Genomic DNA, 22489 nt, shown 5'->3' on the forward strand with positions numbered 1-22489 from the left:
ACACCCCTCACTGAGACTCCCATGTAACCCACTCACAATCTCACCTCACATAGCACCACACCTGTCCCTTAGCACACCCTCACATGCATGCTTCTAAACACTCGCTCATTCAAAAAACATGGCATCAACATCTGGGACCTTCGGAAAAACAGCTCACCAGATCTCCTATTCTCAAGAGAAACCTGGATGGACCCCTCCTCAGCTTACAACATAGCTGTGGTCATCCCAGCGGGATTTGAAATTGCTATCCAGAACTGCCTCCACAAACTCGGCAGAGGCCTTGCCATCACACACAAAGATACCATCAAACGCATGACCACCTCGGACCCGGACACCCACTTCATGGAATACATGCACTTCTACCTCTAGCTAACAACAGCATCACTTTGAAAGACACCTTATCTTCACACTACCTGGTCCGTGAGGAACCTTCAACAACCTTATCTCACAACAAGGTACACACTCTAGGCGCGATCTTCACCTCCAGCAATTGCATCAGCTACCGCTTCTCCTCTCCACTCAACAGGGCCAACCACTACATTATTCACTTCACTATCTTCACATCTCTAACCAAGTCTTCCACCTACAACAACTAACCGAGCGAGAACGGGAGCAGAATAACGGAAACAGACTGGAGCTACACTCTCAAAAGAAGCAAATTATACACCACCAACGACCTAGACAAAGATATCACCATATTCAACTAGTGGATCTCCAACTGCGCCAAGACAAACATTGTCCCTGAGACTCCACCTGGTGGCCATCAGAGCTCGGGTCTGCCCTGTCACCCACAAACAAAGCACATGACTTGGGGATCACATTAGAAGACAAACTCAACATGGCTGCTCAGGTGAACACAGTTCCTCCTGCTTCTACATGCTATACATCCTCAAAAAATCTACACATGGATTTCCAAGAGCTTCAGGCATACCGTTACGCAAGCCCTAATCACCATCAGACCTGAATACGACAACACACTCTACACCGCAATCCCGAAGCACCTCCTCCATTGTCTTCAAACCATCAAGAGTGCCACCTGCAGACTCATCCCGGGCTTTCACTAATGCACCCACATCACAGCCCACCTCAGAGACTTCCACTGGCTGCAAAAACATAAATATTGCCAATTCAAACTTCTCACACATGCATACACGGCACTGCACAACATCAGACCAGCATACCTCAAATCCTGCCTCCACTTCCACCAGCCCACCAGACATCTACACTCTGCCTCTCTGTCTCTCGCTCTCTCTCTCGCAAACACACTCTGTATCCACGGAAGCAGATCAGGAGGGCAAGTCTAATACCTCACACCCAAAGCATGGAACGATCCCCCTCTTTACCTTACGGCCTCCTCCTCTCTTCTGGAATTCTGTAAGAAGCTGAAGGCCTGGCTCTTCATCTAAATTTCTGCAGTCGACCTTCACTCCTGCTCAAGTGGATGGATACAGCTGTGCTATACAAATCCAATTAACATAACATTAACAGTAATATATATATATAGAATGTGCATTAACGTTTTTTTTTTTAGTTTTATGACAGCACACTTATTTTTAACTAGTATCAACAAGGCTTATGCTCATGCCAGCTTAACATGCAACACCTCGCGTGCTTCTTGTGGTTTTCCCTGGTGGGGGGACACCTGTAGCGGGTGAAAGTCCCAGGCCCAGTCAATCGTTCGCATTTCACACTGCCAGTGAGGTTGTTAACTGGACACTGAAGCTTTCCATGCATTGCCTTAGGAAGCTGTTTGTGTTTTTTAGGACTTTACTGTAGTGCTTTCATGCTTTCTACGAACTGCTTCAGCGCACTATTAAACACTATAAGCATACAAAGAGCAGGCATAGGCAATGAGAGAATTAGGAAAATAGCAGGGCTGTGGAAGGAACCAGTATTCAGTGAAGGCAATGAACACTGTTTTCACCTTTCTGTAGCCTTTCATCACTGTCTGATGGCAAGTAATGTTGTGTTGTTAGCATTTGATAGGACCCATTCTACTGTTAGTGTGGCCTCATAGTGCTGTAGTCTATCAGAAGGTCCACTACCAAACAACAGGGACGTAGCTTGGTCGGTAAGATTGGGGGGGGTGGCAGTTTCAGATTTTCTGACAATCAGGCTGTCATATAATGATTCAATCCGTTATACAACAAGCAGGGCACATGAGAGGGGCTTAAGGGGCAATGCAAAGGGATAGGAATGCGGACTGGTAGGAGTATCAAGAGAGAAAATACAATATTTTGTAAATTAGCCAATCTTTTAAGGACTTTCAAAACAGAGAGTGTGTGTGTGTTTTTGTTTGTGTTTATGTAAACATCTCTGGAGAAATCCGACTGACATCTCACAGTACCCCAATGAAAGCACTTGTACCCTACTATTTATCAGAAAATACATTTTTAAGGGGGGTGCTACACCCCATGCACCCTCATTCCCCCCTGAAGCTACACCCCTGCCAAACAATTCTTGGGTTTCCGTTGCAGGCCAGAGTCTGATCCTGTGTTCTCAGTGGTATTTTCTAGTCCATCCCTGGTTGCATGGTGCCAAGTCCAATGACCCGTTAATGTCTGATATTAGTGCCTGAGAGGCCAGCTACCAGCAGTTGCTTAGCATCCCTTAGGTATGTAACATGCTTTTTAGGTCTCGCCTGACCCAGCACATGCGCTGGTCTGGCGAGACTTTTTGAGAGGGCTCCAAAAAGTGCTGCCAGGCCAGCCTAGAGCTACAGTGCATGTGCGCGGGCGCGCATGCCATGCTTGACCGCGATTACTTTCACTTTCGCGGCCGCTTTGATGCTTGATCACGATCACTTTCGCGGCCGCACGGCGCTTGGCATAGCCAATAGGTCTCGCTTTTGGGACCTTATGATTATTTAGTTATGCAACTGTTGCATAGCTAAACATTATAAGGTCCCAAAGGCGAGACCTATTGGCTATGCCAATGCTTGTTTCCTGGACATTAGAAATAGTCTAAGTCTAGGGTTGCCGGCCGTGTGACTGCTTTTAAGGGGCGTTTCGTGGGAAAAAGTGATGTTGGAAAGAACATAATATCTCACTATTGGGCATATCGGTATTGTGTTGGATAGTTGAAATATTGTGTTTAAAGTGTACTGTTGGGCATGGGTGTGTGTTTGTGTTGTTGAACTTGTGTGTTTGAATTTCTCCTATTAGGTATACCTCCATAAAGCAAACCAAGTCAGACGGGAAATGTGGTACTGTGTGCTTTGTACCAGGACACATCCAAGGCTGTGTGTCCTCTGGAGCCCGCCTGGGTGATACTCGCTGATCTAAAATGAATGCTGATTGAATACAGTGATGTGAAGGTTTCTTCCTGGTGGCGTCAAGTGTGCTCTATGTATCTCCACTGTGAATGGGTTTCGCTTTGGAGAGATACACTTGATGGAACACATTGGCACCACTGTTTACATTTCATATGTATCTGATCCCAATTACAACTGTTGAATATCTTCTGATGGAAGAAGGATGCTGACAGTCTTTTCGGGGCGTGACCAGGATATCATACTGTGATCACCATGTACAGCTGTGAAGAGGAACTCACCTGTCACTATGATGCCCCTAATCTTGACTTAACCTTGAACTATGCAGTCTGTCTCATGCCTCCTACCTGTCCTGTGCTGTGTATAATGTAATCTGTATGATAGCTTTTTCGATGCTGTGCAAAAGGTGGACTGTCCGAAGTCTTCTGCCTGCCCTGTGCATTAGGTGCCTCTAACCTGTTCTGTCCTGCTTATAATGCAGGTCCCCTAATGCTTTGTGCTTGTCTTGTGTATAATATGCACTCTCAGATGCCTCCAGCTTCTCCTGTGATGTGTATGATGCAGTCAGCTTCAAGCCATCACCCTGTGTGGTGCTGTCACAGTGCGGTGTATTGTGAAAACTGCCTGATGCCTGTAGATTGTCCTATGCAGTCTGAAGGTTTCAGTCTGCCCTGTGTATAAAGAACATTGCCTGGAACGTTCAGGCCGGCCCAGGCTGTCTAGCGTACAATCGTGTTGAGGTCTTTTGTTTGCCCTTGTTGAATACAGCCTGTCGGGTAGCTTCAGTTTGTCCTGTTTGTGTAGCTTGCGGCCTGCCACTGGATCCTTCCTCCTTCCTTAGCTGTGCAATATACAGGCTCATGCTGGAGCCTTCCTCTCATGACGTGACGTGTATCAAGCAAACTCACGCTGGAGTCTTCATCCCATTCCATGATGTGTATTATGCAGTCTCTCGCTGGAGCCTTCCTCCCATCCCGTGACATGTATCATGCAGTCTCTCACTGGAATCTTCCTTTTGCTCAATTGTGTGTACCATTTAGAGGGTTCTCTGTTGTCTACAGGGGAGTATATTAGTCAGTGAGATTCAGGGGGGGTGAATATCAAATGTCCCAAATAATAAAGCCGTGGTCGCAGGGTGTAGGATTGACATGACCAAGGTGCAGGATGGACTGTTTTAATGAGAAACAGACCTGACTGTAGACCCACAGACCCAGCTACCAAACCAAGCATGCATTTGAGGGGTGTCACATCCCAAACACCTCTGCTGTAGCTACACGCCTGCACTGGACCTAGTATTTCTCCATTAGAACTCATTACTAAAGTCATGTACAACCCAACAACCTGGAATCACTGTCCTGGGATCACTTAATGTAAATGTGTTTTTACTGCACACTCTCTTCTTCGTCGCTGCTCCAAGAAGCCTTAATGGTGGAGTTATTAATTGGTGCATTTGAACAGGGCTTAATCTTTGTGGTGCTTACCTTCTACAAGTGTGTATTTCTTCAGCATTTAGAAGTGTTCAACCTTAGTGCATCAGATGATGTCACTGCATAGACTGACATTCATTAAAAGTAATAGTTTTTAGAAACATTAATTTCTCTCTCCCCCAACAATGTCATTATTGGACTAAGAGGCAAGTCAGTAGTCTTGCTAACCCTAAACGTGGTCTAGATTCTTATTATGAATGGTGCAACATTATAGTCTATTAAATCAAACATGAGATGCTTGTACAGTGCATATCCTGAACTCAAGTATTTAAAAGGGTGGTCATCTGTTATATTACAGAAAAAGGAGGCTCTGTGAAAACAAAATATTTACCTAGGATCTTACAGTTTGGACAAGCAGAGAAGCTGGTATTAATTCCAGGTTATCTGGTTTCACATTTTGAAATTCTACATCAGATGGGGTTGATTTCTCTCTCTCTCTCTCTCTCTCTCTCTTTCTCTCTCTCTCTCTCTCTCTCTCTCTTTCTCTCGTCTCCCCCCCATCTCCAACCTCATCTCCCTTGTTTTTTTCTCTCGTTCATGGCTCATGACAAACTCATTACAAACTGACACAGAAATAGCAGACCTGACTCAGTGCCCCCAGATCCAACTATCAAGCCAAGAATGCATTTATTTAAGGGGGTGTCACACCACAAACACTCCCTTGAGCCATGCCCATAGTTGTGTATCAAGCAGTTTATCAGTGAGCCTTCCAACAGCCTTATGGTGTGCATCATGTAGTTTCTCATTGGACCATTCCTCCTGGTCTCTGCTGTGTATCATGCAGTCTTTATAAGGAACCTTCCTCTGGCCCTGTCCTGTGTATCATGCACTCTTTCACTCTTTCCTGCCCTGTGCTGTGTGTCATGCAGTCTCTCACTCTTTCCTGCCCTGTGTATCATGAAAGATCTCGCTGTAGCCTTGCTTTTGTGCTGTTGTGTGTCTCAAATAGACTGTCCAGTGTGTCTTGAAGTGTCTCCCTCGAGCCGTCTCCTCTCCTTGGTGGTCCTACATGTGCATTCACTCGGTCGGGTTCACTGTCTCATACCTCTGTTCATGTAGTTGTTGAGATGGACTTATGTTTGTGACGAGTGCTAGGCACTAGAAATAAGGGCGTGGTGGGTGATGCAGTGCCCAAAAAAATAACCATGTTGGAATTCACAAAGTAAATGAACAATAAAGATGCCTTTAAATTTTGTTTTTTCTCTTATAACATTTGGTGTATATTCAAAACAGAGGTCAATGTCAAGCTATATCCTCTGGCAAATTTCTGCTTATTCTTTAAATATGGGGATTGGTGTTTACTTTTATTCTCTGACTGGAAAGTAACAGGAGTTTATAAAACGAACTATGTGACAATCTTGCTGGGCAACAGGAAGTGAGAAAAGAGAAGGGTACATAATGAAATTTTTTCTAACACATCAACATTTAAATGCCTGTAAATTAACTGTACACATATTTTAAAATATATCACCTGTTCAGTAAGCACAAATGTAGCACATTGTTATGTAATTCTGAAGTGTGATGGAAACAAATATTTTAATACAAGATCAAAACATATCAATACACTGTACATGGTTGTCAGACCTGGCAGCCTTGGCGTAGGTTTCCCCTTCATTTTCTGCCTTTTTGTTCTGTGTTTTGACTGTGTGTTGGACTTTGTTTTTGCTTTTGGGCACTTTGTCACTGCTGTTCAGTGCCAAAGTGCAAGTGCTCCAGACTGTAAATTACTGTTTTGGATTGGAGTTCCATGTTTGGCTTATTTGACTTACTCCTAAGTCGCTAGTACAGTGCATGGTGTGTGCCCAGGACCTGTAAGTCAAATGCTGCTAGTGGACCTACAGCACTAATTGTGCCACCCACACAAGCAGCCCTTTAAACTAAGTCTCAGGTCTGCCTTTGTAGGGTCTGTGTGCAGTTTGACTGCCATGTCGACCTGGCCAGTGCAACCACTTGCCAGGCCCTAACTCTCCATTTTCTTACATGTAGGTCAACCCCTAAGGTAGGCCCAAGGTACCCCTGTGGGCAGGGTGCTGTGTATGTCAAAGGTAGGACATGTACTGGTGTGTGTCATGTCCTGGTAGTGAATTACAGTACATTTTGTTTTTCACTATGGAAGGGCCATCTGTCCCATAGGATAGAATGGGGAGTTTTACTTATAACATTTTATAAGCATAACTAACCATGGGAACAAGATAGGTAATTGGAGTTTGGTAGGCCTGAATTCAGTATGTAAAAATACATCTTTTAGTAAAGATGATTTTTATACTCTGTGTTTGAAAATACTACTTTTAGAAAGTAGGTATTTTCTTCCTCAACTATCATGTGCCTCTGCTGGTTTGTGAATTGGCTGTCTGGTTTTAGTGTGACAGAGACAGGGCGGTGTGAATTCCTTTCAGACAGTCATTGAGGGGGCTGAAGTGTGTCCTGTCTTTCCTAAGCGAGGCCAGGGCTGGGCTGAAAATACCTGGGCTGCATTTAGAGTGGTGGGAGGAGATTTCTCTGCACCTGAATTGCCTAGTCTGCCATGGACAATGCTGTCTCCACCTCCTGCCAGGAAGCTGCACTAGTAGAGACAGAACTGGTTTGGATTGGACTCAGAGCCACTCTACACAAAGGCATCAAAGACATTTTGGGGTATAAGTATTGGACCCAAAGCCCCAGAACTTTAGATAACTTCTGGAATCAAGAGGAACCTCTGCCAAGGAGAAGCTGCTAGGAGAAGTACTGCCAATTTGCTGTGTGCTGTCTGGGGTTGGCCTGCAGTGGCTGTTGCTGCCAAGGAGAGGAGAAAATACTTTGCTGGGTGCTGTGTCTCCTGCTTGAAGAAGATCTCCAGGGGCTTGAAGTGAGCTTGCATCCTGTTAAGAAGTATCAGGGACACAAAGACTTCACCCAGAGCTCCCCTGAACTCTGCTGCTAATTGTTCCAACCTGCCAGGAGGTGCCTGATCCAGTTTTGGGGATATGGAGGTTGTGCTCCTGTTGGGAGCTGGACAAGAACTGGAAATTGACACAGCTGCACTTGTTTCCAATGCATCGTTGCTGAGCTGGAAGATTTTCCACGCATCACCAAAGAAACCGACGCAGCGCCTGACCACCGCTCCAAAACTCACCTCATTGAGTGCACCTGTCTCCGAAGCTTGAGATCACTGCACCGATTCCGACGCAGGCTATGCAGTGCGACTGCAAGAACCAACGCATGGTGGGACCACGGCAGCAGAAGATCCACACAACGTTGTTGCTGCCGTCGCATTAAGGAATCGACGCATCCCTGAAACCCCGTGCATTGCATCTGAGCGCCAAGTCAAAAACAAAGCTGGGGCCGCAGTAAGAAACCGATGCATCACCTCCCCGCACAGTAAGAAACCAACACATCACCTCCACTTCAGTAAGGACCCGACGCATCACCTCCCCGTGTGGCAGAAAGGAACCGACGCATCACCTCCCCTGGAGCAAGGAACCAACGCATCACCTTCCCTGGGCGTAAGGGACTGACGCATTACCTTCCCTGCTGCTGTTTTTGTTTACAGGTTTGATGTATCCAAGGTACTTTGTATTGAAAGTGTCGCCTCTATAGTATACTATAGACAAGAACTATTTTTTTTTTTAAAGTCATATTTTGATAATTGTATTGTGGATTTGTGTCGTTTTGGTCTTGTTTGATTTAGATAAAGACTACTTATTTTTCTAAACTGGTGTCCCTTTGTAGTGTTTTCACTGTTTTCCTATATGCATGCAAAAATGCTTCTGAGCTAAGCCTTTCTTCTCGTGCCGAGGAACCAAGGGGGTTAGCAGGGGTTATTTTAGAAGTGTATCACCCTTACCCTGACTAGGAAGATGGGTCCCTACTTGGACATAGGTGCAAACCTTTGCAAACTAGAGACCCCCTTTTCTAACAATTGGTGATGCGGAAATTAGAAATATTGGCTGAAACCAGATTTTCACACATTATCATTTGTGTTATACAATTGTATCAGCAGAACTGTATGCCTGTGCAAATTTAGTGGCCATTTCAATGGAAAATGTGCTGTCTATAAATAACGCTGTGGTACCACCTCATGCTCTAGTAATGAATTTGTGACAGTGTGTTCCAAAATGCACTACTGGCTTATACACTACACTGTTGCTTAGATTTTTGACAATCCCAAAGACTTTTAAAAATAAACATGGGCTTGTTGGAGGATGAAGACGTAAATTTAGTACATCTGTATGTCAGGAGGTATTTCATGATTATACATAAGATGTAGGTAGTAGCATCAGGGGTGTCTCCTCTGCTAAGGTGGAGGAGCGTCACCCCACTGCTCTGTGAGCAATTTGAAAAGGAAAAATAATTACAAAAGCACGCATATCCAACAATCAATTCAGGATCAACACACTTACCTACAAATAGAACACCAGAGGAGACAGGGATTTCTCCCATTAGATCCCAATATTTGATCATGCACCTTCCAATCGACACCACCCGCATCTCCTTTTGGAAGAGCATGGTAACATTCTCCATTTTATCATCAAAAGGAACCCTGTAGAAGCATACTGATAGAAAAGTACAGAGAGGCTGTTATAGAGATGAGGAGAAGCAAATCAAAGTAAATATATCGGTAGACACTTAGTCAGCCAGATAGATAGCCAGATAGAATGATAGATCAATAGATAGCCTGTGGATGATAGACAGCTAGTTTAGGAAAGTGAATTATTATGTGGTGTGGTTGTGAGACCTCACCATGAAATGATCCCACAATACAGGTCCTGTTGGGTTTAATTACTAAAACCTTGGTTCAGGCCTGGGTAGCTGTGGCACAGACAAAGGAACAAGAGTTAGACATTTCAAAGCACCAAAACTGTCAATAAGAGGAAAACATGACTCAATAAAAATCGACACCAGTTTGTAAAAATGTAATATATTTCTCTCTTAACTTAGGCAGGAGGACAAACACAATCCATATGAATTTCTTAAGCATAAGAAATAGTTAAAACATTACATGGGATGCAGGTCATCTGGTCGTACAGAAGCTTTGTGGTACCCAATGGATCTTTGTACGCAGCACAGAACGGGCTTAAAAGTTACTTCTGGGGGTCAACTCTTTCAGAGCCCCAGTCATGGGGAGCCAGGCTGATCGGAACAAACAGTTACCTGTTGAATGATTGCAGCTCAGAAGCAAGTCCTGTATCCTTTTTCGATTTGCAGCACCAAAACAGGGCATGCTGCTGCAGTTGAGAACTAAGAACAGTGAAGCTTCTGACGGCTAATGCTGGGATGCTGGAGGGAGTCCTTTAGTGGCCACCGCATGGATCCACAAACTTCCGTGGTTTACTCTGTCCTTGGAACTTGGTCTCCCTTGACTACTTGCAGGGACCAGCCGCAGACCAATTGCACTGGTCCTTGGGAAGTGCAGGTAAGCTGGTTGGTTTTGGTAATTTCCTACTGCTCACTCTCATCTGGGATGGAAGATAAGTACACCCTGACCCCTAGGGTTGGTCAGGACTCAATCCCTCAGCATGCACCAGTTTCATCCAGATAATGTCCAGCAGCAGGTCAACAGACCTTACAAGAAACCGCCTCATTTAAGTTTTTATTGTCCTGTGACAGAACAGGAGGTTAGCTCACTAGCCCTTGGAGATCTCTGGGGTCTTTGGAACTTTGAGAGGTGTTCCCCCCGTTGATTCTCTCTCCCTGTCTGCGACAGTGGTCCAGGCACTCTTTGTAAATGCAAGGTGCAGCAGCTGAATCTTGCGTGCACCCACTACTTTGTGCAGGGCCACATACACATTTCCTCTTTTTTCTTTAGCCGGTCCAGCAGAATCTAAGTTCTGGGCGTCAGGGTGCCCTACTTATGCTAAAACTGGACTGAGGAGGAGTGGACACCAACTAGCCCACGGGGAGCCCTAGCAGCTCGTTGACAAATTCCTGTGAAGTCACCTCGCACCCTATTTTGCAATCCGCAGGCAAGATGTTTTCACAGGATAAAGAAGAAGGAACCATGGGGAATGTGATTGCACAGCATAAGTTTTCAGTAACATTTTTAGGTGCCTTTAAGTTTTTATATTTATTGGCACTACTCTTCGCCGCTGCCCAAATCTAAGGAAACCTAAACAGGTCTCGAGAGGTACAAAGCAGCTCAAAGCACATCTGAGCCATGAGGCGTCCAAACCTCTTCTGAAATGTATATAGTTTTTATTTATACAAAGTTCTGAAGCCAATCATCTCAAAATGCATCAAGGGAAAAAATGCCTGCATACTTCTGCATCTTTCCTCCGAGACACCACAGATCTCATCAACAAACTGGATGCTGTTCCATTCATCACAAACACGGATATCATGGTGACATTAGATGTCAACTCTTTATATACTCAAATTCCTCAAGACGAAGCTTTAGCAGTTCTGGCTTATTTTCTGGACAAAAGACCAAGACCTTTACAGGTCCCTACTGAATTCATCATTGATCTGGCCAGTTTTGCCCTCAAAAAAAACTTTTTTGCATTCGGGCAAGAATTCTTTTTCCAAACAAAAGGTGTAGCAATGTGGTGTCCATTCGCACCAGAATTAGCAGTACTGTATATGTCCATGTTTGAAGAAAAATTCATCTACAACAACAATCCATTCAATAAATATATCACAACGTGGTTGCGATTTATTGATGACGTCTTCATAGCATGGACGGGCAACCAGGATCAACTTACACAGTTTTTTGACTGGCTCAATCAGAGATCGCCAGATATCAAATTTAGCATAAATTCTTCAAAGATCAAAATTCCGTTCCTCGACGTTGAAGTATTTCCGACAGAAGGTCGTCTAGTGACAACCTTATACACTAAGCCATCAGACAGAAATAAGGCGCTCTTATTCTCGAGTAATCACCCTAGGAGCTTAAAAGAAAATCTACCATATGGTCAGTTCTTGAGAATAAGACAAAACTGTTTCTTCAAGGACGACTATAACATCCATGCGAACAATCTTGTTGGTAAACTACGAGATAGAGGATATCCAAAGAAATTGGTTAAAACAGCCAAGAAGAGAGCTCTCTGGACCCCAAGAGAAACATTACTGACAAAAAAAGAAAAATCTCCCACTGAACGCCAGGTATTTGTCACTACTTTCTGCCCCAATTCGAATCAACTGAAAAAGGTAATCCATCAAAACTGACATCTTATCCAGAATCTGGATGCCACCTTGGGGTCTGTCCCGTTATTTGCTTTCAAAAGAGACAAAAATGTGGCCAACCACATAGTCAGGACAGCATTGGACAAAGTCTCCCAACCCTCGCTGAGACAGATGTTGGGTCTTACACCTATTCAAGGTCACCACAAATGTGGTTCTTGCGCTTGTTGTGATTCAACGTTCGGCGGATCTTTATTCTCCCACAAAGGCATCCATTGGAAGCATGAAACTTTTTCTAACTGCAGGACAAAATATGTGATCTACGGGATTTTATGCCCGTGTGGAAAGCTATACATTGGCAAAACCAATCAGGAAGCACGTCACCGGATAACGCAACACAAATCCCGCATAAAGAAAAACGTCGAGACAGCTCCTCTAGTGAATCATTGGTACAGAATGGCACATACAGTAGAAGACCTCCGTTGGACGGTTATCTCAAAAGTTGAACGTGACCCTAGAGGAGGAGATCTAGAGTTAAAACTTTCACAGAGAGAAGCAATGCTAATTGTGAAATTTGATACTTCAATCGATGGGCTCAACGAATTATCTGAGATATACAGATTGTAAAGGACACATTGGTCACTTTTGTATGCTTCGTTAGCTCTTATGCTTAATGGTTCCCACGGCGATTTGTTCTTTGGGGTTTGTCCCTGGTAAACTCCATCTTGTGTGGTCCAAGCTTGCCTGCACCACGAGCTACCAAATCGAATTGAGACCTGCCAGTCTGCTGTTATTTTGAATTACAACTTCCAGAGTCATCCAGATTGCAAGATAAACATTGACCATCTGTTGGAAGCAGTGGTTGCCCCAGTGTTTTCTTTTGCCTTTGACGATCTGCTCCCAAAAGTTCATTTTGATTATACCTCACAATGTATGGCTTAAGCTTCCCTGCACTACGAGCTATCCAATTCAATCAAGGCCATTGCTAGCCATATGAGATTTTGGAACTACTATTCCCAGAATTCTCCTTCTCCCAGAATCCCATTTAACAACCGTACGGAAGGAACCATAGAGACCAGGTTCCGCCTTCCGCCGTAAAGAGCAGAGCGCTCCGCCGAAAATACAAGGTAACTGCCAAGACGTCCGCTTCTTCCCACGGCAGGGTTAGAGTAGGCTCCAATTGGCATGCAGTGTCTTGAAACTCACGTTCATCTTCTTTCATGCAGATTCGGCTTTGCCGTCCCTATTCGCTAAGACTCCAGCGCTCTGGGACAAGAGACATCCCAGGTATGCTTTTCTACACAGTAGAAACACCTGCATTGTTCGTCAGGTCCAGCCGCAGTTACACCTCAGTTCCATTTTCCCTTTTTGCCTAGAGACGTTTTGATCAAGTTTTCCCACTTTTGCGATTCGTCGCCAGTTCTTAAAGATATCCATCTGCCGATCATGCAAGCACTTGCGCTTTTGCGGAGAGTCTATTAAGTAAGTTCTATGACTTCCTTGACTTTGACATCTATTGTTTTTGTTTTTTCACATAGTCCTATACACTTTGTATTACTGCCAGTGCTTATTCAGTTTTTGTCGGTTTTTTTGTAGAGTTGGCTTATGTCGAAGGACACCTTATTCATGCTGCCACTCTGGTAAGACTGGTGCATACTGTATACTATACATTAGCGTTGTTAGAAGCTGAGGCTGTTAGCGCTGCTTCATTGCCAGTTTAAGTTTAGTCACACTTCCCCTTTCTTTTCTTTTTTATAATCTTGGTCCTGAGGAGAACCCCCCACCTGTAAACAAGGATCAGGGGTTTGAAACGCGTCGACCTTTTGCTTTTTGTGTTTAACTTAGTTTCCTTTGTTTTCAAACACTGGTGGTAATTAAAACTTGGTGCTTCCATATGAATTTCGTTGAACTGTGAACGATTAGATTAACAAGTACGGATATGCACCTTCGAACAATTTCGCTAAACTTTCACCAGGTTTGATTGACCTGTGGGTCAATTTGAATAAAACGAAAGAAAAAACGTGTGATTGGGTGTTTGGTTGTATGAGGAGTGGTGTATGAATGGTGGCTTATGATTTCCAGTCTGTCACTTCGGCAGATGAATGTAATGTAGCTTTTTCTCTTTCAATAATTTTGTTCTGTTTTACAAAGTTTGCTTTAAATGTTTGTACGTCTTTGTACTTTAAGTGGTTTCGACGGCTTCTGAATTTTGTATCTAAAAAAAAATTTTCTTACACAAATTAGAGGAAGAATTTTCATAATAAATACTATTAAATAGTACCTCCATGGTTGTTTGAAATTTTCTTCCATGTCGAGTAAAAGGTTTTTTGACTGATTGCATCAGCATTGGCACTCCTTTGTTTTCATACTTCTGCATAGGATCACACTTAATAAGAGCAGCCAGCTGCCACAAAAACAAAATGCAAGACAAAATGCCTCGAACGAGACGTATTTAATTAAATTGAATGGAGAACAGGCGAGAGGTTCTTTGTCATGTGTTCCTCTTTTGAAAGCGCATTGAAACATTTGCCAGGCTTTGATGCTGCACACAACATTCTGCATTAAGTCTCCATTGTCCTTCCAGTGGATCAGACAATTGCTTCAGTTGGCATTCTTTACGAACTGAGAGTTGTAGTCATGGGCCAGTTGTACTGAACCAAATGAATAAAGACAAAGACCACAAAGGATGATAAAAGAAAGCCAAGGCCTGAAACATGGTGTCCCCTGTTCCATGGATTTCCAAGCAAAGATCAACCCAGTCTGCCCACCAAGGCTGGGTTGCACCAAATCCTGTTGGACTATTTCAATTAAAGTCACTGTGAATAGTCACTGAGCGGTAACTAAATTAAACTCAAACATTCACAGACCAATCAATGGAAGTTAAATAATATTTCATCAATGCCTCGGTTTTCTTTAGCTGGTTGTATATGTTGTTGATCAAACTACATAGGTGCGAGGCAGAACAATAGCGACAACAGTGCACACCACTCAGAGCATGGAGATGAGTGAAGAGTACATTTTACATACAGTAAAGAACAACCCTGTACAAAGTCTCTGGCTTTCCTAGCAGTTCAAACTAACAAGGACCTACTTGACAGGTTAGCCATATAGAATACAATCATAATAAACCAAGGGATTCATTGTTAATGTACAAAAATATACAACTGCCACAGAAAAATGGAGGCATTGATGGAATATTTTTGCACTACCACTGATTGGTCTGCGAATGTTTGAATTGGATTTGGTTACCGCTCAGTGACTATTCACAGTGCCTTTTATTGAAAGTGTCCGGCAGGGCCGCTGCTCTTGGCACCCTTTTCCATGGGGTCATTGGGTAATTCTTTTTGTCCATCCTCCAAGGCTTCATTTGTAGAAAATTAAGTGCCAGGAGCATCAACAAGAGGCCACTGCAGGCTGCACCACCCATTGCCCATGATAGCGCTACCAACGACAGTACAAAACTACCTGCTAACCATCACACCTTACATGTGTGACAATTCAGTCTATTCCAGACCCCCAAAGCTATAAGATTAGCATGGGTGGCAGGTATTAGTATTTTTTTATGTATATTGAATTAGTAAACAACTGTTGTTGTGCTCAATCTAAACCAGACAAACAGCACACCATGTGGCAGACTGTCTAAAGTGCTGATGCCGAGCACTGGAAACCACTGGCTTAAATTAAGCACTGCCATCCTCCACATATTTGGTGGCAGCGTTCTGTTTGCTTTCTCTGGAATCTACTCTTATCCACTGCCATGCACAGTTGTACGCACTGTACTGACAACTTGAGCCTAAAAATATATAATGCTCCGATTCCTTTCCTAAACCAGGGGCGTGCTCTGATGCCTTTCTAGTTAGGTATGCATAATGCAAATATCACATGTACATACTACAGAGGTATTAATTTGAGATCAATGGTATTACTAAATAGAGAGAAACCTAGTCAATACAAGCAAAGTTGACAATAACTAATGTCAAGAATGTCAGCAGGACAAATCACACATGAATACATGGATGAAAATGAACAGCTAGCCTCGAATGGCATATCACACCCATATTTGCACAACTTTGACTCAAAGAGCATGATTAGGATGTCGGGTGGACCGCCACCGACAGGCCGTCAGTGGTGGTCCACCCAACAGCCAGGATAGCGGTCCGACGACCGCATTATAATGCAGTTGGTCGGCCTGCAGCAGGTGGAGGGACAGACCGACGCTTCCAAAAGGGTCAATGAGCCCCATCGGGGCATTGGTCTGACCATAATCACTACAATGAAGGTGGTGCCTGCACAGGCACCGCTGTAGGGATTACGATGTCCATTTCCCACAGCCCTCTGCTATGTGGCCTGGGGGGCACATGAGGTGCCCTCAAAAATCCATGCACCGTGAGCCAGGCACATGGATGTTTGGTGGTACACCACATGTACCCCCTTGGCCGCATTGCGGAAGCCCACGGTGGATGGGGGCCCTGCTGGGGGCCCCAAAGACCCTTTCCAACAGCATTTTCATGGCGGTCGGACTGCCATAAAAATGCTGTTGGAAACCGACATCCTAATCCCAATGTTGGGGCCTCCATGCCTCCACAGGCACCGCCTCTTTTATAGGGATTAGGCCTCGACCCACACCCCCACGGGCTCCTTGCGCCTGTCAGAGGCAACGATCTTTCCCCTTCCTGATGCGCTTCGACTGCTGGTATCTTAATTCGGCGCTCGGAATGCTGCCCTAGATGTCGGGCAGGCAGCCACTGATGGCCTGTCAGTGGCAGTCCGCCCGTCATCGTAATCAGGCCCAAAGTCGTTGAGAGAAAACTGAGCTGCACATGCTCTTTGAGTTGTAGGGCTCTGCGGGTCTAAAGTCAGATCTGCAGATCTGATATGCACAGGAAACACTTATGCTTCTTGTGTGCAGTACTTAGAGCTCATAGAAAAACTGGTCTCTGTCTTTACATTGCTTAATGCAGATCTATGCTAAGAGGATCTGAGTTTTAAGTTACATCTGTATTTTGTGCATAGTTTTGTGTGTATCTTGGTATGCATTAAAGTACCCTTTACTTCTCCAAAAGAGACCACATGGCCCGGACACTGACTTATTATTATTAAGATGCCAGGCTTGTTAACCATCATTACCTTCAGAAGTGTGCTTTAGACTGCTCTGCCTCGCTAAACTAAGGGTGAAGAGCAAAGGGGCTGTACATGGTACTCAGTTTGGGCTCAACAGTAAAGAGACCCCAGGACATGACTGGTAAACAACTTAATTTCATACAACTTGAGCCAAGTAACCCCTATTGTAAGGGACCCTTGAACTAGGTTTCACAGTCAGCAACTGAAAATTCAGGCTAGGAGGCACCCTCTTGTTTTGTAGTCTCTTTCCTTCTTCTATCCTGACAAATCATATTCAGGGCCTTATTTAGAGTTTGGTGTGGAGGGTTCTCCACCACAAGTAACTTGTCCACCAAACTCTCAGTCCACCAGCTCTATTTAGGTTGGGGTGACGCATCATGTTTAATCCGAAAGAGCCTTTTTTGGATCCACTGGCAGAAACCTTAGACTGCTGGTCCAACAGTCATTGGGCTGTCAATCTACATTCCTCCTACCATCCACCCCACTTACAGCAGACGGTCAACATACTTTGTCAACGTTTGAGCCACCACAAAAATCCTAGAAGTCCTGAATATGAAAACATAAAAGTGACCACATACACTTTGATAAAACACCATAGGTATTAGGGCCATTAGTTTTTTGGGTTTTTCAAAGACTAACTTCCACATTGGGAAGCAAAAACAGGGAGGCCCCTCAGAAAAGCTACAGTGTCTTTAGACGAGTTTCTAATGTGGTGGCTCCATAGAAGACACACTGATGTCCGCCGGGCATTCAGAGATCTCTAAATATGGCAGGGCGGTGAACTATACATAAGGCAAAGGATTCCAAAGGGCAAAGACTGCATGGGAGTTTGCACTACAATAACCGCTGTCCGACATAAAAATGCAACGTCCCCTCTGTGACTCCCTTCCCGTCTCTTTTCCATGTTCCATACACCCTATGGTTCCTGAGGTGACTATGGCACTATACAGATAATCAACTTCATTGCATAATATTTTCCTGGAAGGTCAACAAATGAGAATCTGCCTGCACTCCTTTTTTGAATGTGCTATTCAGAGCAGACTTCTTATTATAAATTAATCATAAACACATTCTCTTGCTTTTTATCCTGAAGACTACATTAGCGTTGTGAAATTCTCCAAGTTTGTACTTATTTCAAGCAGGGAAGGGTAGTAGCTAATAGCCAACTGCAACAGGGTTGCAGCACCTTAAAGTGTTTCCTCTCCACAGAAAGCTTTCCTCTGTGCACTTCTGAGTGAGACTCCAAGCATAGGTATGATTGGATTATCAATAAACAAGGAATTAACAGACAGGCCTGGCTCTAAAGGATAGAGGAAAAACAGTAACATGACACTCTTTAAAGGTATGGATGAGTAGGTCAGTAGATGTTACATCTGTCGTAACCATCATAATTACTGGTTGAAAGTGTTATAATTTAAATTCTTCATAATACAGAGCTACAGGGCCCAATCAGATCAGAGACAGTCCAGACTGGGGCTACTCCCAGCTCAGATGAATATGGTGGAACTGCTGATCAAGTGAGGCTTTATTTTTGGTAATTTTGCTGATTGACTGATGTCCTGCTGCTGGTGTCCTGTAGCTGATTGGAACTGGATGAGTCAGTGTGGAGTTCAGATTTTAATTTAAGACTATTTCAGTGCATTTTATATCTAAGAGGGATTATGCAAACATTTTAGTAGGGTATCAAGGCATCTTATCGCCACACAACACATATGCTTTAGTTTTCAAATACAAATTTAACTTATGTAATGTTACATTACTAGTATGCCCAGGGCATGCTTCCGCAATTTAATTGTGGCATTCAACTGTCACAGGCTGCATACTGGCTTCTGCATTGAAATTCTAATTGATAGTGTCAAGTCGGTCAGGTGTCAACAAGATTAACAAGAGTAGATCTGTCTCTCCTATACACTTTGGTAATAATGCAATGTTCATTTCACCTTCCAAGTGAGCAGTATCCGAAGTTTGCCTAAATAAAGTGCTTTATTGAGAAGCATTCATAGCCGATTATGTGACTTAGGGCCTCATTACGATGGCGGTCCCATAATAGCAGGATGGAGATCAGCTGACAAGTAGTCAGAGGCTCCACCTGCCATATTATGATGCAACCGCCACGTAGGCAGTGCAGCTTGTTCTACGGCCCATCTGGGCTGCAGCACAATCCGCAATAGCAATAGGGATGTTTTTAAACATCCATGCACGTGTGCCTGGCACTATGTAGTGTAGTGTATGCTGTTTTCAAAATTATTTTACTTTTGTGGCTTGTGCAGAGGCCCTTTTCCTGGGCCGCTGCACAAGCCGCAATGGTAGAAAGCATTTTACGACTGCCTGCATGGATGTCGTATTGTAATTGGGCTATCGGGTCTGCCAACTCGTTCTCGAACGGTCTAGTGCCCGAAACGATGTCCGACCGCCATCGTAATGAGGCCCTTTGTGTGGTCATGAAATGTAGTCATGGCTGGAGGAAGAGAGACTTTATCCATGTGCCTCACTGAAAGATGTGGACGCTCACTGTTTCAAAGCCTTAAAACAGTTATTTCCTGAAAAGACGTACAGAGATTCTTCAGCACCACAGAAAGGTCGCTACCAAAACTGGCAAGAAGAGTACACCCTTGCTGGAGCACTGATGCTCAGTATAAAAGGGTGTGGTCCCAGCACTTTTACATCACGGCATCATGACTCTACCACATCACAGAGGGATGTTTGATCTGAAGAGGAGTAATTAAAACAAGTTTCCTGCCAGTAATCGTGATTTATTTCACCAATTGACCGATGGCTTCACCACCGTTTCTCTAGCAGCATTTATTCTGCTCTAAAGTCTTTGTTTGGAATTCGTATTCTCACTCTGAGTGTTCATCACTCTCGCCTACACTTGTACGGAGCCCTAGAAGCCTTACCATCCCTGTTGGAACATGGAACCAATCAGGCTCTTTCCTTAATCAGATACGGTGCCCCTCTGCTCTCACTTTTACTCTTGTCCTGAGGAAAACCCCACTAGTAAGGACTAGACTCAACCTACATGATTACAGGGGTCGAAACGTCGACGCACCATTGATGCCAGTATCGCCAACAGTGCATTATTACACTGTGACCGTATTTCGTACATGGCTATGTAAATGAGTGTAATGCATATTTTTATGAACTAACGTTACGAACATGTGGCACTGAATAACGTGCTAAACAATTTGATTGTGTTATTTTACACTTAATATTTGTCACTTTCCTTTCTATCTCACATGAATCACCCCCCTCCCCTCTTTCCCCACCTCAGTCAGTTGGGCACACCAACGTTATGTTTTAATGTTTTGCTGAAAACTATGTACTTTGTCATGAATATTAGATGCTTGGTGTGATTAAATAACACTTGAGCTAAATATCCTTTGGTTATATCTTTTCTATGTATGTTGCTTTAACATAATCTTACACTATTTTGATGTAAAAGTGCTTGGACCACAGCCTTCTATACTGTCCTTCACCCAGGTCCCAGTGATTTTGGGTATACCCTTTTCTATAATGGAGCACTGATGCTCGGCATGCAATGGGGGGTAGGGAGACTATAACTCTATTACCGCGGAACACAGTTAATATTCCCAAGCACTGCAGTAATGACCATATAAGCGGTCTTTTACTGCTGTTTTTCTAGGGTTTTACATACTATGGTCCGGCAAACAGAACACCGAGAACTTCCCCAGCACTTAATGCTCAATGGTAGCTTATTAGGCAATCCAAGGGTTCTCTCAGACTTAGGGTCACATGTAGCAAAGTTCCATGTTGTATTCCGTAAAGAGCAAATTTTAGGTAATCGCTATTAGGGAATGCAAAATGGTGTGCAAGAAAATAGCAATTCCCTAATAGCGATTCCTACAAAATTGCAAATACAATTAGGGAATCACTATAAGGAAATGCTACTCCATTTGTTCCTATGGGCCTAAATTCCCATAGGTGCAAATGGTTTTGCATTACCTAATTTGGGATTACCTAATTGTTAATTGCCAAATTAGGAAATGCAAAACCAAGCGCATCCAGGGGATTAAGGCTGAAGCATTCCTAAAAAAATTAGCAGTTTTCGAAAAATTCCAAAACTTCATTTGGAGTCGCAATGTTAGGTAATCACAAAAAATTACGCTTACCTAAAATGCTCTGCCAAAGCCTTTCATGCATCTTGAAAGGCTATTTTGCCTTCGCAAATGGTAAAATTTAGCGATTCCCACAGTTTGCGAATGCAAATTAGGTTGATACATGTAGCCCTTACCGTAGGGGCAGACTGTGAATTGAACAGTTACACAACAGACAACATACTGTCCAGCCTAGTGCTTCTTTTGTGAAAAGATAAGTACTCTAATACATTGAAAAGCATAACATTGCACACATAAATAATGAAGGCATAAAGTTCTACATATTTTTAAAGGGGTTTGTATACAGAAACAAAAGGTATAGCATAAGTGCAGGCTCAATATCAAATGAGATAACACCGTTCCTCGCTGTGTGACCTGTAAGTTAGCTCTTGCAAACGCCCCAGCACTAAGTCTTTCATTAATGGTGATGTCCCAACCCTCTGAAATTCAATGCGTGAGGCCCTCACGAGAATTCACCATTTCCCGGCTTTACCTGTTTATTATTGACACCCAGATGCAATGGGCACTAGTCCTTGTATTTTTAAGTTAGATGGGGGGGGGCAGAATCTCAGTGAGCTGTTCAGCAGTTCACATGGCCATCCTCAATCTGCTCAGGGACTCTGCCAGTGTGCAAGTGCATAGTGGAGACAGTGCCAGTTGGCAAAGTCAGTACGAGTCAATTTGGCACTTGACGTCCTCAGACCGGATAGGAGCAGTCACTGTCAGTAGTTTGGGTCACGGTCGCACGCAGTTGGAGTGGCATCACTTGCACTTTTGTTGAACATGGAATTTTTTGTTGTTGCATGTGCCCTGGCAAAATTTTAAAAACTATGTTTGGATTAGTGATGTGAGAGACTTGGCCAAGAGTATTATTTAGTTACTCTGAAACTGAGGTGTTGGGGAATGGAAATATTATGTATTAAAGATTGGTGTACTTGGGTTAGAGCCTGGTTCAGAAGCATGGAGGGGGGAAGGAGAGGCCGGGGTGTTTAAAGTAATGTTTTATTCTGTTTTAAAGTGTATGTTTCAAAGACAAGTGTCTAAACATTAATAAAATTGAACTGAACTGAACTTGGAGGGGCTTCGGGTTGCAGTCACTTGTAGCTTCAGAACTCTCAGGCAGATCGTCACAGAAGCAGTTGCATCTCTTTTTGGATGAACATCCGAATTAATGTAAGGTCTGGGAGGCAGGGAGACCCACTATCAACTCAGGTTGGTGCTGATTATGCTACCCACAGCAGTCTGTGATGCGTGAGGCTTTCACAGTGATCCTGGGCGGAACGGCAAAGCTTAGCCTTCTTTTCAAGTTGTCTCCAAGAGAAAACGGGTGATGTGTTTTTTCCCTCTCTCAGCAGGTCAGCAGCTCCAGGGTCACAGGAAGACCCATAGCTCTTCTCTGC

This window comes from Triturus cristatus, chromosome 3_1 (genome assembly GCF_964204655.1).
Source record: "Triturus cristatus chromosome 3_1, aTriCri1.1, whole genome shotgun sequence".
Taxonomy (NCBI): Eukaryota; Metazoa; Chordata; class Amphibia; order Caudata; family Salamandridae; genus Triturus; species Triturus cristatus.